Source organism: Pseudopipra pipra, chromosome 2 (assembly GCF_036250125.1).
Source record: "Pseudopipra pipra isolate bDixPip1 chromosome 2, bDixPip1.hap1, whole genome shotgun sequence".
In the NCBI taxonomy this organism is placed as follows: Eukaryota; Metazoa; Chordata; class Aves; order Passeriformes; family Pipridae; genus Pseudopipra; species Pseudopipra pipra.
Window position 1 is genome coordinate 38,201 of NC_087550.1, and position 23,494 is coordinate 61,694.

Consider the following 23,494-nt stretch of genomic DNA (forward strand, 5'->3'; position numbering starts at 1 on the left):
CCACTTTTTCGGCTCCCTGGGGTTCCCTCACCCACATTTTCGGGTCCCCTTCTCACATTTTAGGGGTGATGACCCCGCAATTTACGGTTTGGGGCGGGGGGGGGGGGGAGGAGAGGAAACGGGGTGCCCGAGAAGGGGTTTCTTTTTTTTTTTTCTCTCTTTTATTTCCTTTTCATTTTATTTCCTTTTTAGTTTTTTTGCCTTTTTTTTTTTCCTTAATTTTCTTTTGTTTTTTATATTTCCTTTTTTATTTCGTTGATTTTTTATTCTCTTTATTTTTCATTTGCTCTCCCAGTGCTCCCCAGGAAACACCCAGTGCTCCCCAGGAAACACCCAGTGCTCCCCAACAACCCCCAGTAACACCCAGTGCTCCCCAGTGCACCCCAGTAACACCCAGTGCTCCCCAACAACCCCCAGTAACACCCAGTGCTCCCCAGGAAACACCCAGTGCTCCCCAACAACCCCCAGTAACACCCAGTGCTCCCCAAAAATTGACCCAAAACCGACCCAAATCACCCCAAAAGCTGACCCAAAACCGACCCAAATCACCCCAAAAGCTGACCCAAAACTGACCCCAAAACCCCACCCCAATCATCCCAAAAGCTGACCCAAAACTGACCCCAATCACCCCAAAAGCTGACCCAAAACTGACCCAAATCACCCCAAACAATGACCCCAAACTGACCCCAAAAACTGACCCAAATCATCCCCAAAACTGACCCAAAACTCTGCATTTATTTGGCATCATTTCCTCTCAAAAACAACATCTCCGATTTAGTTGATTGCTAAAGCCATCATTTTAAAATCATCTCAGGAATCAAAAGGGACTGGAAAACACACACAAATCATTCCTACACCCACCAAATCATTAGGAATTGGAACCTGATTCCCTCATCTCTCTCCTTATTCTTCTTGGCTGGAAAACCTGATGATCCCCGCTGGCTATTTTTAGGCTGCTTTTCTTCCACAGCTCCTTTCTCCCGGCTGAAACCTCCTGGCATATTCAGGGCTTATCAGGATATATTTGCTGCTTTCTGAACAGGAGCACACAAAACGCATTGAAGCCAAAGAAAAAATGACAAACCAGAAAAAAAAAAAAAAGAGCCAAAAGAAATGCTCTGCCTGCCTTGGTACGCTCTCTGCTTGATCATTCCAAAGGAGATTCTCCACAGATCAGAAGCAATTACCAATCATTTTTCCTCTGTAACAGTTAATGAAGGACTTGGGTTTCTGTTGAGGGGCTGGACATGTCCAGTGAGGGTTCAGGGTCTGGTGGGTTGTTTATGGCAGATCCTGACCGGCCCAGGCCAAACCCAACCACCCCCATTGCTGCTCCATCCCACATGGAGAATATTGATACTGTATAGAAATACTCCCCTTCCCTGCTACTCCATCCTTCCTTACACATCCGTGGAGCAGGTTTTCTCCACCCTTTGTTCCCAGCAACAGCTCTCCAGCCCTAATCCCAGCTCCCACAGACACAAACTAAACACACCTAAGGCGATGGTTCCATCAGCACCTGGAATTCCAAGCTCCCTGTTCCCTGGAATGCTCATCCCAACACTCACAGCAATCTCACCTCAGCCCACAGGCTCTCTGTCCTCAGAGGCAAACACAGCCTGCTCTGGCACTGCGTTTCCTCTCACTCCTGGTCTCCTGCAACCCCCAGGGAAATCCAATCCCTCAGACCCTGCATCCCTGGACATGAGGGGAACTGGAGTTTGACCCGGATCCCAGCGCCCTGGACAAGTGTGTTCCCAGGAGCACAGGCCCGTGGCTCCATCCAGCCCATCCACCCCTCCTTTCCCCCCAGGGAGTCCCAAACCCTCCCCCAGCTCCCCTGCGTCTGTCCCCCGGCCCAGCCCAGCTCCAGGCTCTCCCCCAGCGCTGTGTCAGCTCCAGCCCGGGCAGAGCTGCAAACACCCCCCAGCTTGGCCCCCCGGGCTCCTGAACCCCCAAGCCAAGGCTCGGGCTCACCAACAGGGACCAACCTGGCCCACTCAGCACAGCCCAACCCCACAGCTCGGGGACCCCACGCTCACCCGGCCCTTCGCCCCTTCCTCTCCACCCTTCCCAGCACGGCAAGGACCAGCCTGCAGTGGAAACAGAGCCAGTGCCCAGGGAGCAAATGCCAACAGCCAGGAGGAGAGAAACGTGTCCCTCTGACTTACCCCACCCCACGGGCAGCACCAGGAGCCCCCAGCGCCGGTCGGTGGGGCTGGAGCTTGTTGCTTTGGCTGCTCACACCCCAACACATTTGGCATTGCTGGACCCAAGTCAACGATTTTCCCTGTCCTGAAAGAGAGAAGAACAAAAAAATTAAGTGCACTGGGGAAGTCAAAGGCTCTTGGCTTTCACCCTTCTCTTCTGATTACTCACCACAGGCGGTTCTTCCCTAAAATTTGCTCTTACCCCCACCCCGGCCGGTCCCCGCCCCTGCCCTGCCCGGCGGCCCCGAGCGCTCCAGGCCCGGCCCGGCCAACGCCTCGCTCTGCGCAGGCGCCGCTTCCCAGCCCGCCCCGACCGCCGGGCGCTGCCTCGCAGTCGCCGCCTGGCGGACACGGCCGGGAACGGCACTGCAGCCGCGCGGTCCCCCCCTTGCGAGACCCGCGGCGCCTTTCGCGAGGACGGGCCTTTCTTCCCTAAAACCTGCCCTTCCCTAGGAAAAGCTGGGCAGTTCACAGAGTTGCTGTTTTTATCCCGGCTTCCCAAAGGACTTCTCTCTCCCGGCGGCAGCGGCAGCGGCAGCAACGCTCCCCGCGAAGCCCTGACCGAGGCTGGGAATTGACACACAACAAGCCAAGAGCATGAACTCGGCCCCAAAACACTCCCCAACAGACCAATTTACAGTCCCCTTTGCCTCCTCCCCCCCGCGCAGGCCCAGGCTTTGGGATTCCAAGGCAAAGCCCGAGAGGCCCAGAGAGCAGCAGCCCCTCAGCCCCAGCACGGCCTCCCCCGGGCTCCCCCGGCCGGGAACCGGCCTAGCCAGCCCCTGCTGTGCAGCACAGCAGGCGGGGGGATGACTTTTGGGACCCCTCCCTGGCCGCTGCAGAGCAATGCAGGCATCGGGGCCAAGTCCTGCCCGGCCCCCGGGCACTGCAGACAGTTCAGCCCCAGCAGCAGCAGCAGCAGCAGCAGCAGCAGCAGCGGGCTGTTCTGCCTCTTGCTCCCCTCTCATTTGGACCCCAACGGTGAGGAACAAGCCCCGAGCACAATCAGCACCGAGCAGCAAGGCCTGGGCTCGCCAGAGGCTTGGGCCTTCCTAGTCCTGGCTCTGGGCTTCCTTTGCTTTCTTCTGCTGCAATTCTCCTGCCCCAGGAAGTGTTAAAAGACACACTGCCCGGGGAGACGTGCCCCGAAACAGCCATCAGTTCCAAGGCCAGAAAATCTCAGGGCCACACTTCGAAACCCTGCTGCGAGGCCCCCGGAGAAGCCAAGGGGAGCTGGGATTCCCTGCAGTCCCAGGGAACCGAGGGGAAGGTGGGAAAGGGGCAGAGAGCAAACCCCCCCCCCCCAGCTGCTTCTCCCTGCAGCCCCCAGTGCAGGTGCAGCGAACACACACCAGTGTGGAGTTTTTAGGAGAGCTTTAAAATAAACTAAAAAACAATCAGTTCACCGAAAAATGCTTCTGCAGTCCACACTGTCTAACAACTCAAACTGCTCACCAAGAAAATTACCTAATTTAGAACAACTGAATTGCAGAACCTCAGAGCAGCTGAGGGATTTCATGCCCCCTGTGCCTCTTGCATCATGGAAAAGGACTGGGATGCACTGGGAAAGACTGGGGGCAATGGGGAGGGATGGGGATGGGACTGGGGACACTGGAGAGGGACTGGGGGATTTGGGCTGGGAGTGGGGACACTGGGGTGGGACTGAGATTTTCGGGGGGGGGACTGGGAGCAGTGGGATGGGACTGGGGGTCGTTGGGGAGGGACTGGGGACCGTGGGACTGGGGGCACTGGGATAGGAGTGAGATGCACTGGGGAGGGACTGGGCCGGGACTGAGGGCACTGGAGAGGCCCTGGGGGCATTTGGGGGAAGTGGGCTGGGACTGGGATTCTCTGGGGAGGGACTGGAGGCACTGGGATAGGACTGAGAGGCACTGGGGAGGCACTAGGACACACTGGGGCACCACTGGGATGGGACTGAGGTCAGTGGGGAGGGAACTGGGATAGGACTGAGCCAGTAGGGAAGGACAGGGGTGCACTGTGGAGGGACTGTAATACAGCAGGGAAGCACTGGGATAGGACTGGGATCACTGGTGAGGGAATTGGGATGGGACTGGGGGCAGTGGGAAAGGACTGGGATGGGACTGGGCAAACTGGGGAAGGACTGGGTTGCACTGCAGGAGGACACTTGGGAAGGAATGGGTGCACTGGCTTGCACTGAGAGAAGTGGGAAGGGACTGGGATCAGAGTGGGGGCACTGGGGTGGGACTGGGAGCACTGGTGGCACTGGGCTAGGACTGGGGGAACTGGGGAGGGAGCAGGGAGGGACTGCGAAGTGACTGGGATGGGAATGGGATGCACTGGGAAAAGGAGCACAACGCACTGGTGTAGCAGTACGTTTGGATACATGTCCGGAATAAAGACAAGTGCCAAAAAATACTCAAGCACACAAAATATCTTTTATTACAGTGAGAATAATAATAGTAATAAACTTAGCAAGAGGAATTAAAAACTAAAAAGGATACAAACTAACTACCTTATCGGGTGGCATTAAGACAAATACTACGAACAGCATTTAATACAGTATTAACTAGGGAAAAGGGATACCAAAAAAAAAGGATCTTAACACAATATTATGGATAACACGATATTGGTTAGTCAAAGGGGAAACTAAAGGAAAAATACTATAAACATAAATCGGGAATTAAAGGAACACTAAAAGGATAGTAAAAAGTTTGTTCTCTCAGTTGCTTCCTATCAAAAACTGTGCTTACCCACACAGACAGGCCAGGGCTGTCAGGATCTGCAGCAGCTGGTCGGTACTAGGGATGGACTGGGATGGGACTGGGGTGCAGTGGGAGCAATTGGGAAGGAGTGGAGGCACTGGGGAAGGAACAGGGAGGGGACTGGCTGCACTGGGATAGGGTTTGGGGCACTTGGGAGAAACTGGGAGGGACTCAGGAGGGACTGGGGACAGTGGGAAGGGACTGGAAAGGTGAAATTGAAACAGACTCACCTGAGTCATGGTCTAAGAAGTCCTGCTACAGCTCCTGAGACCGAACAACAGCCAAGGGGCCTCAGCCCAAGCCCTGGCCCCTCCTCCCCCTCATTGTTCACACCTGAGCCTTCCCCATAGAACAGCTGACTCTACCAAGTACTCCCACTTCCCACCAATGGCTTGCAATAGAATTACTAGACTTCCCAGAGTGCACAAAAATACAATCCCAATCCCACAGTAATTTCTACTCAAAACCAACAGTCCCTGAGCAAAGTATCCAGTCCATATTCTAGCCCCCAGCTCTACCCCAGCCCCTCAGTGATTTCAGCTCGAGACCCACAAGCTTTATTGCACTGCCAGCTCTGCTCTCTCAGCAGTAGCTCTGCATCTTGCCAGCGCCGCCTCGGGAAGCTGCTCCAGGTTCTCGCTGCAGGATCTTCAGCTTGGCTCCAGCTCTGCCACTTTCCAGCTCCACCCTCCCACTCCCAGTCCCCCAGGTGCTCCTCCAGCCCCAAAATTCCTATCCCAATTCCAAAGACACAAGCCCAGCCCTAGACTGATTTCAGCTCTCCCACCCAATCCACATTCCCACCCATCAATCCCTATATCAGACACACACAGCCATTGCAGCGACGGTGCCACAGGCCCTATCTCACAGTGATTGCTCTGATTCCTGCCCAAGTGTTAAAGTCCCAAGCCCAGAACCCATCCCTATCCCAGCCCCTCAGTGATTTCAGCTCGAGACCCACAAGCTTTATTGCACTGCCAGCTCTGCTCTCTCAGCAGTAGCTCTGCATCTTGCCAGCGCCGCCTCGGGAAGCTGCTCCAGGTTCTCGCTGCAGGATCTTCAGCTTGGCTCCAGCTCTGCCACTTTCCAGCTCCACTCTCCCACTCCCATTCCCACTTTCCCAGGTGCTCTTCCAGCCCCACAAACCAGATCCCAATTCCAAAATCACAAATCCACTCCTATATTTATTTAAACTCTACCCACCCAATCCACGTTCCCGCCCATTAATCCCTATTCCACAGCCACTCAGGGATTTCAGCAACGCTGCCACAGGCCCTATCTGAGCTCCAGACACCCTCCCAGCTCCACAGATGCAATCCTACCACTATGCTGATTTCAGCCCCAGCCTCTCAGTCCACATTCCCAATTATAATCCCAATTCCACAGACACACAGCCATTGCAGCGACGGTGCCACAGGCCTTATCTCCACCCCACACTGATTCCTGCCCAAGTGTTACTGTCCCAAGCCCAGAACCCATCCCTATCCCAGCCCCTCAGTGATTTCAGCTCCAGACCCACAAGCTTTATTGCACTGCCAGCTCTGCTCTCTCAGCAGTAGCTCTGCATCTTGCCAGCGCCGCCTCGGGAAGCTGCTCCAGGTTCTCGCTGCAGGATCTTCAGCTTGGCTCCAGCTCTGCCACTTTCCAGCTCCACCCTCCCACTCCCAGTCCCCCAGGTGCTCCTCCAGCCCCAAAATTCCTATCCCAATTCCAAAGACACAAGCCCAGCCCTAGACTGATTTCAGCTCTCCCACCCAATCCACATTCCCACCCATCAATCCCTATATCAGACACACACAGCCATTGCAGCGACGGTGCCACAGGCCCTATCTCACAGTGATTGCTCTGATTCCTGCCCAAGTGTTAAAGTCCCAAGCCCAGAACCCATCCCTACCCCAGCCCCTCAGTGATTTCAGCTCCAGACCCACAAGCTTTATTGCACTGCCAGCTCTGCTCTCTCAGCAGTAGCTCTGCATCTTGCCAGCGCCGCCTCGGGAAGCTGCTCCAGGTTCTCGCTGCAGGATCTTCAGCTTGGCTCCAGCTCTGCCACTTTCCAGCTCCACCCTCCCACTCCCAGTCCCAGTTTCCCAGGTGCTCCTCCAGCCCCACAAACCAGATCCCAATTCCAAAATCACAAGTCCACTCCTATATTTATTTAAACTCTACCCACCCAATCCACGTTCCCGCCCATTAATCCCTATTCCACAGCCACTCAGGGATTTCAGCAACGCTGCCACAGGCCCTATCTGAGCTCCAGACACCCTCCCAGCTCCACAGATGCAATCCTACCACTATGCTGATTTCAGCCCCAGCCTCTCAGTCCACATTCCCAATTATAATCCCAATTCCACAGACACACAGCCATTGCAGCGACGGTGCCACAGGCCCTATCTCCACCCCACACTGATTCCTGCCCAAGTGTTACTGTCTCAAGCCCAGAACACATCCCTATCCCAGCCCCTCAGTGATTTCAGCTCCAGACCCACAAGCTTTATTGCACTGCCAGCTCTGCTCTCTCAGCAGTAGCTCTGCATCTTGCCAGCGCCGCCTCGGGAAGCTGCTCCAGGTTCTCGCTGCAGGATCTTCAGCTTGGCTCCAGCTCTGCCACTTTCCAGCTCCACCCTCCCACTCCCAGTCCCAGTCCCCCAGGTGCTCCTCCAGCCCCAAAATTCCTATCCCAATTCCAAAGACACAAGCCCAGCCCTAGACTGATTTCAGCTCTCCCACCCAATCCACGTTCCCGCCCATTAATCCCTATTCCACAGCCACTCAGGGATTTCAGCAACGCTGCCACAGGCCCTATCTGAGCTCCAGACACCCTCCCAGCTCCACAGATGCAATCCTACCACTATGCTGATTTCAGCCCCAGCCTCTCAGTCCACATTCCCAATTATAATCCCAATTCCACAGACACACAGCCATTGCAGCGACGGTGCCACAGGCCCTATCTCCACCCCACACTGATTCCTGACCAGGTGTTTCAGTCCCAAGCCCAGAACCCATCCCTATCCCAGCCCCTCAGTGATTTCAGCTCCAGACCCACAAGCTTTATTGCACTGCCAGCTCTGCTCTCTCAGCAGTAGCTCTGCATCTTGCCAGCGCCGCCTCGGGAAGCTGCTCCAGGTTCTCGCTGCAGGATCTTCAGCTTGGCTCCAGCTCTGCCACTTTCCAGCTCCACCCTCCCACTCCCAGTCCCCCAGGTGCTCCTCCAGCCCCAAAATTCCTATCCCAATTCCAAAGACACAAGCCCAGCCCTAGACTGATTTCAGCTCTCCCACCCAATCCACATTCCCACCCATCAATCCCTATATCAGACACACACAGCCATTGCAGCGACGGTGCCACAGGCCCTATCTCACAGTGATTGCTCTGATTCCTGCCCAAGTGTTAAAGTCCCAAGCCCAGAACCCATCCCTATCCCAGCCCCTCAGTGATTTCAGCTCGAGACCCACAAGCTTTATTGCACTGCCAGCTCTGCTCTCTCAGCAGTAGCTCTGCATCTTGCCAGCGCCGCCTTGGGAAGCTGCTCCAGGTTCTCACTGCAGGATCTTCAGCTTGGCTCCAGCTCTGCCACTTTCCAGCTCCACTCTCCCACTCCCATTCCCACTTTCCCAGGTGCTCTTCCAGCCCCACCAACCCGATCCCAATTCCAAAATCACAAATCCACTCCTCTATTTATTTAAACTCTACCCACCCAATCCACGTTCCCGCCCATTAATCCCTATTCCACAGCCACTCAGGGATTTCAGCAACGCTGCCACAGGCCCTATCTGAGCTCCAGACACCCTCCCAGCTCCACAGATGCAATCCTACCACTATGCTGATTTCAGCCCCAGCCTCTCAGTCCACATTCCCAATTATAATCCCAATTCCACAGACACACAGCCATTGCAGCGACGGTGCCACAGGCCTTATCTCCACCCCACACTGATTCCTGCCCAAGTGTTACTGTCCCAAGCCCAGAACCCATCCCTATCCCAGCCCCTCAGTGATTTCAGCTCCAGACCCACAAGCTTTATTGCACTGCCAGCTCTGCTCTCTCAGCAGTAGCTCTGCATCTTGCCAGCGCCGCCTCGGGAAGCTGCTCCAGGTTCTCGCTGCAGGATCTTCAGCTTGGCTCCAGCTCTGCCACTTTCCAGCTCCACCCTCCCACTCCCAGTCCCAGTTTCCCAGGTGCTCCTCCAGCCCCACAAACCCGATCCCAATTCCAAAGACACAAGCCCAGCCCTAGACTGATTTCAGCTCTCCCACCCAATCCACGTTCCCGCCCATTAATCCCTATTCCACAGCCACTCAGGGATTTCAGCAACGCTGCCACAGGCCCTATCTGAGCTCCAGACACCCTCCCAGCTCCACAGATGCAATCCTACCACTATGCTGATTTCAGCCCCAGCCTCTCAGTCCACATTCCCAATTATAATCCCAATTCCACAGACACACAGCCATTGCAGCGACGGTGCCACAGGCCCTATCTCCACCCCACACTGATTCCTGCCCAAGTGTTTCAGTCCCAAGCCCAGAACCCATCCCTATCCCAGCCCCTCAGTGATTTCAGCTCCAGACCCACAAGCTTTATTGCACTGCCAGCTCTGCTCTCTCAGCAGTAGCTCTGCATCTTGCCAGCGCCGCCTCGGGAAGCTGCTCCAGGTTCTCGCTGCAGGATCTTCAGCTTGGCTCCAGCTCTGCCACTTTCCAGCTCCACCCTCCCACTCCCAGTCCCAGTCCCCCAGGTGCTCCTCCAGCCCCAAAATTCCTATCCCAATTCCAAAGACACAAGCCCAGCCCTAGACTGATTTCAGCTCTCCCACCCAATCCACATTCCCACCCATCAATCCCTATATCAGACACACACAGCCATTGCAGCGACGGTGCCACAGGCCCTATCTCACAGTGATTGCTCTGATTCCTGCCCAAGTGTTACAGTCCCAAGCCCAAACCCTGTCCCTACCCCAGTCCCTCAGTGAATTCAGCTCGAGACCCACAAGCTTTATTGCACTGCCAGCTCTGCTCTCTCAGCAGTAGCTCTGCATCTTGCCAGCGCCGCCTCGGGAAGCTGCTCCAGGTTCTCGCTGCAGGATCTTCAGCTTGGCTCCAGCTCTGCCACTTTCCAGCTCCACTCTCCCACTCCCAGTCCCAGTTTCCCAGGTGCTCCTCCAGCCCCACAAACCAGATCCCAATTCCAAAATCACAAGTCCACTCCTATATTTATTTAAACTCTACCCACCCAATCCACGTTCCCGCCCATTAATCCCTATTCCACAGCCACTCAGGGATTTCAGCAACGCTGCCACAGGCCCTATCTGAGCTCCAGACACCCTCCCAGCTCCACAGATGCAATCCTACCACTATGCTGATTTCAGCCCCAGCCTCTCAGTCCACATTCCCAATTATAATCCCAGTTCCACAGACACACAGCCATTGCAGCGACGGTGCCACAGGCCCTATCTCCACCCCACACTGATTCCTGCCCAAGTGTTACTGTCTCAAGCCCAGAACCCATCCCTATCCCAGCCCCTCAGTGATTTCAGCTCCAGACCCACAAGCTTTATTGCACTGCCAGCTCTGCTCTCTCAGCAGTAGCTCTGCATCTTGCCAGCGCCGCCTCGGGAAGCTGCTCCAGGTTCTCGCTGCAGGATCTTCAGCTTGGCTCCAGCTCTGCCACTTTCCAGCTCCACCCTCCCACTCCCAGTCCCCCAGGTGCTCCTCCAGCCCCAAAATTCCTATCCCAATTCCAAAGACACAAGCCCAGCCCTAGACTGATTTCAGCTCTCCCACCCAATCCACATTCCCACCCATCAATCCCTATATCAGACACACACAGCCATTGCAGCGACGGTGCCACAGGCCCTATCTCACAGTGATTGCTCTGATTCCTGCCCCAAGTGTTACAGTCCCAAGCCCAGAACCCATCCCTACCCCAGCCCCTCAGTGATTTCAGCTCCAGACCCACAAGCTTTATTGCACTGCCAGCTCTGCTCTCTCAGCAGTAGCTCTGCATCTTGCCAGCGCCGCCTCGGGAAGCTGCTCCAGGTTCTCACTGCAGGATCTTCAGCTTGGCTCCAGCTCTGCCACTTTCCAGCTCCACTCTCCCACTCCCAGTCCCAGTTTCCCAGGTGCTCCTCCAGCCCCACAAACCAGATCCCAATTCCAAAATCACAAATCCACTCCTATATTTATTTAAACTCTACCCACCCAATCCACGTTCCCGCCCATTAATCCCTATTCCACAGCCACTCAGGGATTTCAGCAACGCTGCCACAGGCCCTATCTGAGCTCCAGACACCCTCCCAGCTCCACAGATGCAATCCTACCACTATGCTGATTTCAGCCCCAGCCTCTCAGTCCACATTCCCAATTATAATCCCAATTCCACAGACACACAGCCATTGCAGCGACGGTGCCACAGGCCCTATCTCCACCCCACACTGATTCCTGACCAGGTGTTTCAGTCCCAAGCCCAGAACCCATCCCTATCCCAGCCCCTCAGTGATTTCAGCTCCAGACCCACAAGCTTTATTGCACTGCCAGCTCTGCTCTCTCAGCAGTAGCTCTGCATCTTGCCAGCGCCGCCTCGGGAAGCTGCTCCAGGTTCTCGCTGCAGGATCTTCAGCTTGGCTCCAGCTCTGCCACTTTCCAGCTCCACCCTCCCACTCCCAGTCCCAGTTTCCCAGGTGCTCCTCCAGCCCCACAAACCCGATCCCAATTCCAAAGACACAAGCCCAGCCCTAGACTGATTTCAGCTCTCCCACCCAATCCACGTTCCCGCCCATTAATCCCTATTCCACAGCCACTCAGGGATTTCAGCAACGCTGCCACAGGCCCTATCTGAGCTCCAGACACCCTCCCAGCTCCACAGATGCAATCCTACCACTATGCTGATTTCAGCCCCAGCCTCTCAGTCCACATTCCCAATTATAATCCCAATTCCACAGACACACAGCCATTGCAGCGACGGTGCCACAGGCCCTATCTCCACCCCACACTGATTCCTGCCCAAGTGTTACTGTCTCAAGCCCAGAACCCATCCCTATCCCAGCCCCTCAGTGATTTCAGCTCCAGACCCACAAGCTTTATTGCACTGCCAGCTCTGCTCTCTCAGCAGTAGCTCTGCATCTTGCCAGCGCCGCCTCGGGAAGCTGCTCCAGGTTCTCGCTGCAGGATCTTCAGCTTGGCTCCAGCTCTGCCACTTTCCAGCTCCACCCTCCCACTCCCAGTCCCCCAGGTGCTCCTCCAGCCCCAAAATTCCTATCCCAATTCCAAAGACACAAGCCCAGCCCTAGACTGATTTCAGCTCTCCCACCCAATCCACATTCCCACCCATCAATCCCTATATCAGACACACACAGCCATTGCAGCGACGGTGCCACAGGCCCTATCTCACAGTGATTGCTCTGATTCCTGCCCAAGTGTTAAAGTCCCAAGCCCAGAACCCATCCCTATCCCAGCCCCTCAGTGATTTCAGCTCGAGACCCACAAGCTTTATTGCACTGCCAGCTCTGCTCTCTCAGCAGTAGCTCTGCATCTTGCCAGCGCCGCCTTGGGAAGCTGCTCCAGGTTCTCACTGCAGGATCTTCAGCTTGGCTCCAGCTCTGCCACTTTCCAGCTCCACTCTCCCACTCCCATTCCCACTTTCCCAGGTGCTCTTCCAGCCCCACAAACCAGATCCCAATTCCAAAATCACAAATCCACTCCTATATTTATTTAAACTCTACCCACCCAATCCACGTTCCCGCCCATTAATCCCTATTCCACAGCCACTCAGGGATTTCAGCAACGCTGCCACAGGCCCTATCTGAGCTCCAGACACCCTCCCAGCTCCACAGATGCAATCCTACCACTATGCTGATTTCAGCCCCAGCCTCTCAGTCCACATTCCCAATTATAATCCCAATTCCACAGACACACAGCCATTGCAGCGACGGTGCCACAGGCCTTATCTCCACCCCACACTGATTCCTGCCCAAGTGTTACTGTCCCAAGCCCAGAACCCATCCCTATCCCAGCCCCTCAGTGATTTCAGCTCCAGACCCACAAGCTTTATTGCACTGCCAGCTCTGCTCTCTCAGCAGTAGCTCTGCATCTTGCCAGCGCCGCCTCGGGAAGCTGCTCCAGGTTCTCGCTGCAGGATCTTCAGCTTGGCTCCAGCTCTGCCACTTTCCAGCTCCACCCTCCCACTCCCAGTCCCCCAGGTGCTCCTCCAGCCCCAAAATTCCTATCCCAATTCCAAAGACACAAGCCCAGCCCTAGACTGATTTCAGCTCTCCCACCCAATCCACATTCCCACCCATCAATCCCTATATCAGACACACACAGCCATTGCAGCGACGGTGCCACAGGCCCTATCTCACAGTGATTGCTCTGATTCCTGCCCAAGTGTTAAAGTCCCAAGCCCAGAACCCATCCCTACCCCAGCCCCTCAGTGATTTCAGCTCCAGACCCACAAGCTTTATTGCACTGCCAGCTCTGCTCTCTCAGCAGTAGCTCTGCATCTTGCCAGCGCCGCCTCGGGAAGCTGCTCCAGGTTCTCGCTGCAGGATCTTCAGCTTGGCTCCAGCTCTGCCACTTTCCAGCTCCACCCTCCCACTCCCAGTCCCAGTTTCCCAGGTGCTCCTCCAGCCCCACAAACCAGATCCCAATTCCAAAATCACAAGTCCACTCCTATATTTATTTAAACTCTACCCACCCAATCCACGTTCCCGCCCATTAATCCCTATTCCACAGCCACTCAGGGATTTCAGCAACGCTGCCACAGGCCCTATCTGAGCTCCAGACACCCTCCCAGCTCCACAGATGCAATCCTACCACTATGCTGATTTCAGCCCCAGCCTCTCAGTCCACATTCCCAATTATAATCCCAATTCCACAGACACACAGCCATTGCAGCGACGGTGCCACAGGCCCTATCTCCACCCCACACTGATTCCTGCCCAAGTGTTACTGTCTCAAGCCCAGAACACATCCCTATCCCAGCCCCTCAGTGATTTCAGCTCCAGACCCACAAGCTTTATTGCACTGCCAGCTCTGCTCTCTCAGCAGTAGCTCTGCATCTTGCCAGCGCCGCCTCGGGAAGCTGCTCCAGGTTCTCGCTGCAGGATCTTCAGCTTGGCTCCAGCTCTGCCACTTTCCAGCTCCACCCTCCCACTCCCAGTCCCAGTCCCCCAGGTGCTCCTCCAGCCCCAAAATTCCTATCCCAATTCCAAAGACACAAGCCCAGCCCTAGACTGATTTCAGCTCTCCCACCCAATCCACGTTCCCGCCCATTAATCCCTATTCCACAGCCACTCAGGGATTTCAGCAACGCTGCCACAGGCCCTATCTGAGCTCCAGACACCCTCCCAGCTCCACAGATGCAATCCTACCACTATGCTGATTTCAGCCCCAGCCTCTCAGTCCACATTCCCAATTATAATCCCAATTCCACAGACACACAGCCATTGCAGCGACGGTGCCACAGGCCCTATCTCCACCCCACACTGATTCCTGACCAGGTGTTTCAGTCCCAAGCCCAGAACCCATCCCTATCCCAGCCCCTCAGTGATTTCAGCTCCAGACCCACAAGCTTTATTGCACTGCCAGCTCTGCTCTCTCAGCAGTAGCTCTGCATCTTGCCAGCGCCGCCTCGGGAAGCTGCTCCAGGTTCTCGCTGCAGGATCTTCAGCTTGGCTCCAGCTCTGCCACTTTCCAGCTCCACCCTCCCACTCCCAGTCCCCCAGGTGCTCCTCCAGCCCCAAAATTCCTATCCCAATTCCAAAGACACAAGCCCAGCCCTAGACTGATTTCAGCTCTCCCACCCAATCCACATTCCCACCCATCAATCCCTATATCAGACACACACAGCCATTGCAGCGACGGTGCCACAGGCCCTATCTCACAGTGATTGCTCTGATTCCTGCCCAAGTGTTAAAGTCCCAAGCCCAGAACCCATCCCTATCCCAGCCCCTCAGTGATTTCAGCTCGAGACCCACAAGCTTTATTGCACTGCCAGCTCTGCTCTCTCAGCAGTAGCTCTGCATCTTGCCAGCGCCGCCTTGGGAAGCTGCTCCAGGTTCTCACTGCAGGATCTTCAGCTTGGCTCCAGCTCTGCCACTTTCCAGCTCCACTCTCCCACTCCCATTCCCACTTTCCCAGGTGCTCTTCCAGCCCCACCAACCCGATCCCAATTCCAAAATCACAAATCCACTCCTCTATTTATTTAAACTCTACCCACCCAATCCACGTTCCCGCCCATTAATCCCTATTCCACAGCCACTCAGGGATTTCAGCAACGCTGCCACAGGCCCTATCTGAGCTCCAGACACCCTCCCAGCTCCACAGATGCAATCCTACCACTATGCTGATTTCAGCCCCAGCCTCTCAGTCCACATTCCCAATTATAATCCCAATTCCACAGACACACAGCCATTGCAGCAACGGTGCCACAGGCCTTATCTCCACCCCACACTGATTCCTGCCCAAGTGTTACTGTCCCAAGCCCAGAACCCATCCCTATCCCAGCCCCTCAGTGATTTCAGCTCCAGACCCACAAGCTTTATTGCACTGCCAGCTCTGCTCTCTCAGCAGTAGCTCTGCATCTTGCCAGCGCCGCCTCGGGAAGCTGCTCCAGGTTCTCGCTGCAGGATCTTCAGCTTGGCTCCAGCTCTGCCACTTTCCAGCTCCACCCTCCCACTCCCAGTCCCAGTCCCCCAGGTGCTCCTCCAGCCCCAAAATTCCTATCCCAATTCCAAAGACACAAGCCCAGCCCTAGACTGATTTCAGCTCTCCCACCCAATCCACGTTCCCGCCCATTAATCCCTATTCCACAGCCACTCAGGGATTTCAGCAACGCTGCCACAGGCCCTATCTGAGCTCCAGACACCCTCCCAGCTCCACAGATGCAATCCTACCACTATGCTGATTTCAGCCCCAGCCTCTCAGTCCACATTCCCAATTATAATCCCAATTCCACAGACACACAGCCATTGCAGCGACGGTGCCACAGGCCCTATCTCCACCCCACACTGATTCCTGACCAGGTGTTTCAGTCCCAAGCCCAGAACCCATCCCTATCCCAGCCCCTCAGTGATTTCAGCTCGAGACCCACAAGCTTTATTGCACTGCCAGCTCTGCTCTCTCAGCAGTAGCTCTGCATCTTGCCAGCGCCGCCTCGGGAAGCTGCTCCAGGTTCTCGCTGCAGGATCTTCAGCTTGGCTCCAGCTCTGCCACTTTCCAGCTCCACCCTCCCACTCCCAGTCCCAGTCCCCCAGGTGCTCCTCCAGCCCCAAAATTCCTATCCCAATTCCAAAGACACAAGCCCAGCCCTAGACTGATTTCAGCTCTCCCACCCAATCCACATTCCCACCCATCAATCCCTATATCAGACACACACAGCCATTGCAGCGACGGTGCCACAGGCCCTATCTCACAGTGATTGCTCTGATTCCTGCCCAAGTGTTACAGTCCCAAGCCCAAACCCTGTCCCTACCCCAGTCCCTCAGTGAATTCAGCTCGAGACCCACAAGCTTTATTGCACTGCCAGCTCTGCTCTCTCAGCAGTAGCTCTGCATCTTGCCAGCGCCGCCTCGGGAAGCTGCTCCAGGTTCTCACTGCAGGATCTTCAGCTTGGCTCCAGCTCTGCCACTTTCCAGCTCCACTCTCCCACTCCCAGTCCCAGTTTCCCAGGTGCTCCTCCAGCCCCACAAACCAGATCCCAATTCCAAAATCACAAGTCCACTCCTATATTTATTTAAACTCTACCCACCCAATCCACGTTCCCGCCCATTAATCCCTATTCCACAGCCACTCAGGGATTTCAGCAACGCTGCCACAGGCCCTATCTGAGCTCCAGACACCCTCCCAGCTCCACAGATGCAATCCTACCACTATGCTGATTTCAGCCCCAGCCTCTCAGTCCACATTCCCAATTATAATCCCAATTCCACAGACACACAGCCATTGCAGCGACGGTGCCACAGGCCCTATCTCCACCCCACACTGATTCCTGCCCAAGTGTTACTGTCTCAAGCCCAGAACCCATCCCTATCCCAGCCCCTCAGTGATTTCAGCTCCAGACCCACAAGCTTTATTGCACTGCCAGCTCTGCTCTCTCAGCAGTAGCTCTGCATCTTGCCAGCGCCGCCTCGGGAAGCTGCTCCAGGTTCTCGCTGCAGGATCTTCAGCTTGGCTCCAGCTCTGCCACTTTCCAGCTCCACCCTCCCACTCCCAGTCCCAGTTTCCCAGGTGCTCCTCCAGCCCCACAAACCCGATCCCAATTCCAAAGACACAAGCCCAGCCCTAGACTGATTTCAGCTCTCCCACCCAATCCACGTTCCCGCCCATTAATCCCTATTCCACAGCCACTCAGGGATTTCAGCAACGCTGCCACAGGCCCTATCTGAGCTCCAGACACCCTCCCAGCTCCACAGATGCAATCCTACCACTATGCTGATTTCAGCCCCAGCCTCTCAGTCCACATTCCCAATTATAATCCCAATTCCACAGACACACAGCCATTGCAGCGACGGTGCCACAGGCCCTATCTCCACCCCACACTGATTCCTGACCAGGTGTTTCAGTCCCAAGCCCAGAACCCATCCCTATCCCAGCCCCTCAGTGATTTCAGCTCCAGACCCACAAGCTTTATTGCACTGCCAGCTCTGCTCTCTCAGCAGTAGCTCTGCATCTTGCCAGCGCCGCCACGGGAAGCTGCTCCAGGTTCTCGCTGCAGGATCTTCAGCTTGGCTCCAGCTCTGCCACTTTCCAGCTCCACCCTCCCACTCCCAGTCCCCCAGGTGCTCCTCCAGCCCCAAAATTCCTATCCCAATTCCAAAGACACAAGCCCAGCCCTAGACTGATTTCAGCTCTCCCACCCAATCCACATTCCCACCCATCAATCCCTATATCAGACACACACAGCCATTGCAGCGACGGTGCCACAGGCCCTATCTCACAGTGATTGCTCTGATTCCTGCCCAAGTGTTAAAGTCCCAAGCCCAGAACCCATCCCTACCCCAGCCCCTCAGTGATTTCAGCTCCAGACCCACAAGCTTTATTGCACTGCCAGCTCTGCTCTCTCAGCAGTAGCTCTGCATCTTGCCAGCGCCGCCTCGGGAAGCTGCTCCAGGTTCTCGCTGCAGGATCTTCAGCTTGGCTCCAGCTCTGCCACTTTCCAGCTCCACCCTCCCACTCCCAGTCCCAGTTTCCCAGGTGCTCCTCCAGCCCCACAAACCAGATCCCAATTCCAAAATCACAAGTCCACTCCTATATTTATTTAAACTCTACCCACCCAATCCACGTTCCCGCCCATTAATCCCTATTCCACAGCCACTCAGGGATTTCAGCAACGCTGCCACAGGCCCTATCTGAGCTCCAGACACCCTCCCAGCTCCACAGATGCAATCCTACCACTATGTTGATTTCAGCCCCAGCCTCTCAGTCCACATTCCCAATTATAATCCCAATTCCACAGACACACAGCCATTGCAGCGACGGTGCCACAGGCCTTATCTCCACCCCACACTGACTCCTGCCCAAGTGTTACTGTCCCAAGCCCAGAACCCATCCCTATCCCAGCCCCTCAGTGATTTCAGCTCCAGACCCACAAGCTTTATTGCACTGCCAGCTCTGCTCTCTCAGCAGTAGCTCTGCATCTTGCCAGCGCCGCCTCGGGAAGCTGCTCCAGGTTCTCGCTGCAGGATCTTCAGCTTGGCTCCAGCTCTGCCACTTTCCAGCTCCACCCTCCCACTCCCAGTCCCAGTTTCCCAGGTGCTCCTCCAGCCCCACAAACCCGATCCCAATTCCAAAGACACAAGCCCAGCCCTAGACTGATTTCAGCTCTCCCACCCAATCCACGTTCCCGCCCATTAATCCCTATTCCACAGCCACTCAGGGATTTCAGCAACGCTGCCACAGGCCCTATCTGAGCTCCAGACACCCTCCCAGCTCCACAGATGCAATCCTACCACTATGCTGATTTCAGCCCCAGCCTCTCAGTCCACATTCCCAATTATAATCCCAATTCCACAGACACACAGCCATTGCAGCGACGGTGCCACAGGCCCTATCTCCACCCCACACTGATTCCTGCCCAAGTGTTTCAGTCCCAAGCCCAGAACCCATCCCTATCCCAGCCCCTCAGTGATTTCAGCTCGAGACCCACAAGCTTTATTGCACTGCCAGCTCTGCTCTCTCAGCAGTAGCTCTGCATCTTGCCAGCGCCGCCACGGGAAGCTGCTCCAGGTTCTCGCTGCAGGATCTTCAGCTTGGCTCCAGCTCTGCCACTTTCCAGCTCCACCCTCCCACTCCCAGTCCCAGTCCCCCAGGTGCTCCTCCAGCCCCAAAATTCCTATCCCAATTCCAAAGACACAAGCCCAGCCCTAGACTGATTTCAGCTCTCCCACCCAATCCACATTCCCGCCCATCAATCCCTATATCAGACACACACAGCCATTGCAGCGACGGTGCCACAGGCCCTATCTCACAGTGATTGCTCTGATTCCTGCCCAAGTGTTAAAGTCCCAAGCCCAGAACCCATCCCTATCCCAGCCCCTCAGTGATTTCAGCTCGAGACCCACAAGCTTTATTGCACTGCCAGCTCTGCTCTCTCAGCAGTAGCTCTGCATCTTGCCAGCGCCGCCTTGGGAAGCTGCTCCAGGTTCTCACTGCAGGATCTTCAGCTTGGCTCCAGCTCTGCCACTTTCCAGCTCCACTCTCCCACTCCCAGTCCCAGTTTCCCAGGTGCTCCTCCAGCCCCACAAACCAGATCCCAATTCCAAAATCACAAATCCACTCCTATATTTATTTAAACTCTACCCACCCAATCCACGTTCCCGCCCATTAATCCCTATTCCACAGCCACTCAGGGATTTCAGCAACGCTGCCACAGGCCCTATCTGAGCTCCAGACACCCTCCCAGCTCCACAGATGCAATCCTACCACTATGCTGATTTCAGCCCCAGCCTCTTAGTCCACATTCCCAATTATAATCCCAATTCCACAGACACACAGCCATTTCAGCGACGGTGCCACAGGCCTTATCTCCACCCCACACTGATTCCTGCCCAAGTGTTACTGTCCCAAGCCCAGAACCCATCCCTATCCCAGCCCCTCAGTGATTTCAGCTCCAGACCCACAAGCTTTATTGCACTGCCAGCTCTGCTCTCTCAGCAGTAGCTCTGCATCTTGCCAGCGCCGCCTCGGGAAGCTGCTCCAGGTTCTCACTGCAGGATCTTCAGCTTGGCTCCAGCTCTGCCACTTTCCAGCTCCACCCTCACACTCCCAGTCCCAGTTTCCCAGGTGCTCCTCCAGCCCCACAAACCCGATCCCAATTCCAAAGACACAAGCCCAGCCCTAGACTGATTTCAGCTCTCCCACCCAATCCACATTCCCACCCATCAATCCCTATATCAGACACACACAGCCATTGCAGCGACGGTGCCACAGGCCCTATCTCACAGTGATTGCTCTGATTCCTGCCCAAGTGTTAAAGTCCCAAGCCCAGAACCCATCCCTATCCCAGCCCCTCAGTGATTTCAGCTCGAGACCCACAAGCTTTATTGCACTGCCAGCTCTGCTCTCTCAGCAGTAGCTCTGCATCTTGCCAGCGCCGCCTCGGGAAGCTGCTCCAGGTTCTCGCTGCAGGATCTTCAGCTTGGCTCCAGCTCTGCCACTTTCCAGCTCCAACTTACACTCCCAATCCCAGTCCCACAGGTGCTCCTCCAGCCCCAGAAACCTGATCCCAACTCCAAAGTCCAGATCCATGTCCTAGACTGATTTCAGCTCTTCCCCCCCAGTCCATGTTCCTGCCCATCAATCCCTATTCCACAGACACACAGATGTTTCAGCGACGGTGCCAGTCCCTGTCTCAATCCTACAGTGATTTCTGCTGCAGTGCCACAGTCCCTATCCCTGCTCCACAATCCCTTTCCGAGCACCACTCTCTGTATCCCATACCCACACCCACAACCTTTATTTCTCTGCCAGCTCTGCTGTCAGCTCCCGGTAAAGCTGCTGCACGTTCCAATCCTAGCATCTTTCTTTTGTTAAAGGTCTGAGTTTTCCACCCCAGCTCTCAAGCCCACATTCCAGGCCAGGCCTGACTATTTTTATCCCAGCTCTGTCCCTGCAATACTTATGCCAGGTCCATGCTCTCTAATCCAGCCCCACTCTTGTTCTGCCCACAGTCCTACCGTCTTTATGTCTCCACCAGCTCTGCTGCCTCAGCTCCAGGTTCTCAGCTTTCTGCTGCCTCTGCCTCAGCTTTCTGCTGCCTCTGCCTCAGCTTTCTGCTGCCTCTGCCTAAATCTGCTCCTGGGTATCTCTGCAGCCCGGGGCTGTTGACAAAATCACAAATCAGTCTTTGTTGTTCACTTAAATATCTCTAGGAACTGTCCCACCCATCCCAACGGGAACAGGAACAAAACAATAGAAAAAACAATCAAGTAGTCAAAGATGAAAATAAAAGTAAAATAAAATTATAATAGAATGAAACATCTTTTATTACTTTTCTTTGTAACAATACTTTCAGTACCAGCCCCACTGAGAGGCTGCATCCTAGTCCTTCTGGTTCGGGGGAGCACCCCTGAGCATGGGCTGCTCCCCCACTGAGCACTGACCAAAGCTGGCCGGCACAGCTGCCCGGGACACCGCCTGCCCACCGCCCTGCCTCGGCAGCTGTGGGGGACCGACCCCGGCTCCCCCTGGATCGGCAGCCGAGGCAGTGCTGCCTCATGGCTCCCCACCGCTCCCTGGAGCGGCAGCCGCGAGGGTCCCACCCTGGCTCACCGCCGCTCCTCGGCCCAGCGGCCGCGCCAATCCCCGGCCGGCTCCCGCCGCTCCAGCGCGCCCCCAGCCCCGCCGCCGAACTGCCCCCAGCGCCCCCCCGCCCACGCCGTTTATAGCCCGCGGCCCGCACGGCCCCGCCCCCCTCGTGCCAGCCCAGCCAATCCCAGCGTCCGGCAGCGTCCGGCCCCGCCAATCCCCGCCTGCCCGTACCCGCCCTGCCCGTCCCCAAGAACCCCGCTGTCCCCTCAGGCCCCGCTCCCGCCCGCTGCCCGCCTCCCTCCCCTTCTCCCGGGAGAGCTCCCGGACGGGACGGGACGGGACCGCGGACCTCCCACCCGCCCTTTCAACAGCGCCTGCGGGCACCGCGGCAGCGCAGGCGCGGCTCCGCCGGATCCCGAAGCAAAGGCGCCGAGACCGGCGCCTGAGGGGAACGCGGGGGACGAGGTGGAGAGGGGGGCGGCTCCGCGCCGCGGCTGAGCGGGCAGAGCTTGCTCGACCGCGGCCCCGTTGAAAGGGCCGCCGCCGCTCCCGCCCCCTCCCCGCCTCCCGGAAGAACTCCCAGACGGGACGTGAGCGCGGAGCTGTGCCACCCGCCCTCCCTGGTCCCAACAGGGCCTGTCGGGGGCTGCGGCAGCGCAGGCGCGGCTCCGGAACCAAAGGCGCCGGCACCTGCAGCGCCTGAGGGGAACGTGGGGAAGGGGGGCGGCGCCGCGCCACGGCTGAGCGGGCACAGCTTACGGGACCGCGCCCCCATTGAAAGGGCGGGCTACGATTGGACGGAGCGGAGAAAAGCGGGCTGGGAGTGGCGGGCCGGGATCGGACCTGCACGTCGGGAGCGGCAGCCGCGGGAGTCCCGCCCCAGCTCACCGCCGATCTCGCCCCGGCTCCCGCCGCTCCAGCGCCGCTTCCACCTCCGCCGCCGAACTGCCCCCCCCCGCCTCCCCTCCCCCGCTATTTATAGCCCGCGGCCCGTACGGCCCCGCCCCCCCGTGCCAGCCCAGCCAATCCCCGCCCGCCCGTTCCCGAGAACCCCGCTGGTCCCGCAGGCCCCGCTCCCGGAGCCCCTCCCGCCCGCTCCCCGCCTCCCTCTCCTTCTCCTAGGAGAGCTCCCGGACGGGACGTGACCGCGGAGCTCCCACCGCCCTTCCGTGGTCCCAGCAGCGCCTGAGGGGAACGGGGGGACGGTGCCGCTCGGAGGGGCCGCGCCGCGGCTGAGCGGGCAGAGCTTGCGGGACCGCTGCCGGATTGAAAAGGCGGGCTGTGATTGGACGGCGCCGAGAAAGGCGGGCCGGGATTGGCGGGCCAGACGCTGCCTCGGGCCCGGATTGGCGGGGCTTGGAGCCCGCGGGGTGGCGGGAGGTGCTCGGATGGTCGGAGGAGGGACTAGGGCCGTGGCGGAGGGGCCCTTCCCGCGGGTCCGTGGCCGTCCCGGGTCCCGCTCCCGGGACCCCGTCCCCTGCCCCGCCCCTTGGTCGGGCTGCACCTCCGGGGTCCCGGCCCCAAGGCCCCTGCAGAGCCCCTCGGGGAGCTCCCCACCGGCACACGGGGCGGTTCCGGGTCGCGAAGGCGGACTGTGCGGCATGGGGGACCGGGGAGCAGCGGCGACGTGGTGGGCCGGGAGTCGGCGGCGGGGAGCGGGGAGGACGCAGAGCGGCAGTGCGCCTCTGACCGCCTCTCCCCACGCAGCAGTTCTGCTTCTACGGGGACTTAGACTGCCCCGACTGGGTGCTGGCTGAGATCAGCTCCCTGGCCGAAATCTTTTAAGTGCCCGCCCCCACCCCC

The 23,494-nt window shown here is 57.0% G+C and overlaps 1 long non-coding RNA gene across 1 annotated transcript; it reads right to left on the reverse strand.

The window, feature by feature from the left end:
• Positions 1 to 733: 733 nt before the first annotated feature.
• LOC135407337 (uncharacterized) lies at positions 734 to 22,640 on the reverse strand. The gene is made up of 6 exons (XR_010426823.1): positions 22,535 to 22,640; positions 21,118 to 21,261; positions 2,172 to 2,295; positions 1,580 to 1,656; positions 1,127 to 1,201; positions 734 to 1,034 (listed from the first exon to the last, which is right to left on the reverse strand). It is a non-coding gene; the product is annotated as an uncharacterized LOC135407337 (long non-coding RNA).
• Positions 22,641 to 23,494: the final 854 nt, after the last annotated feature.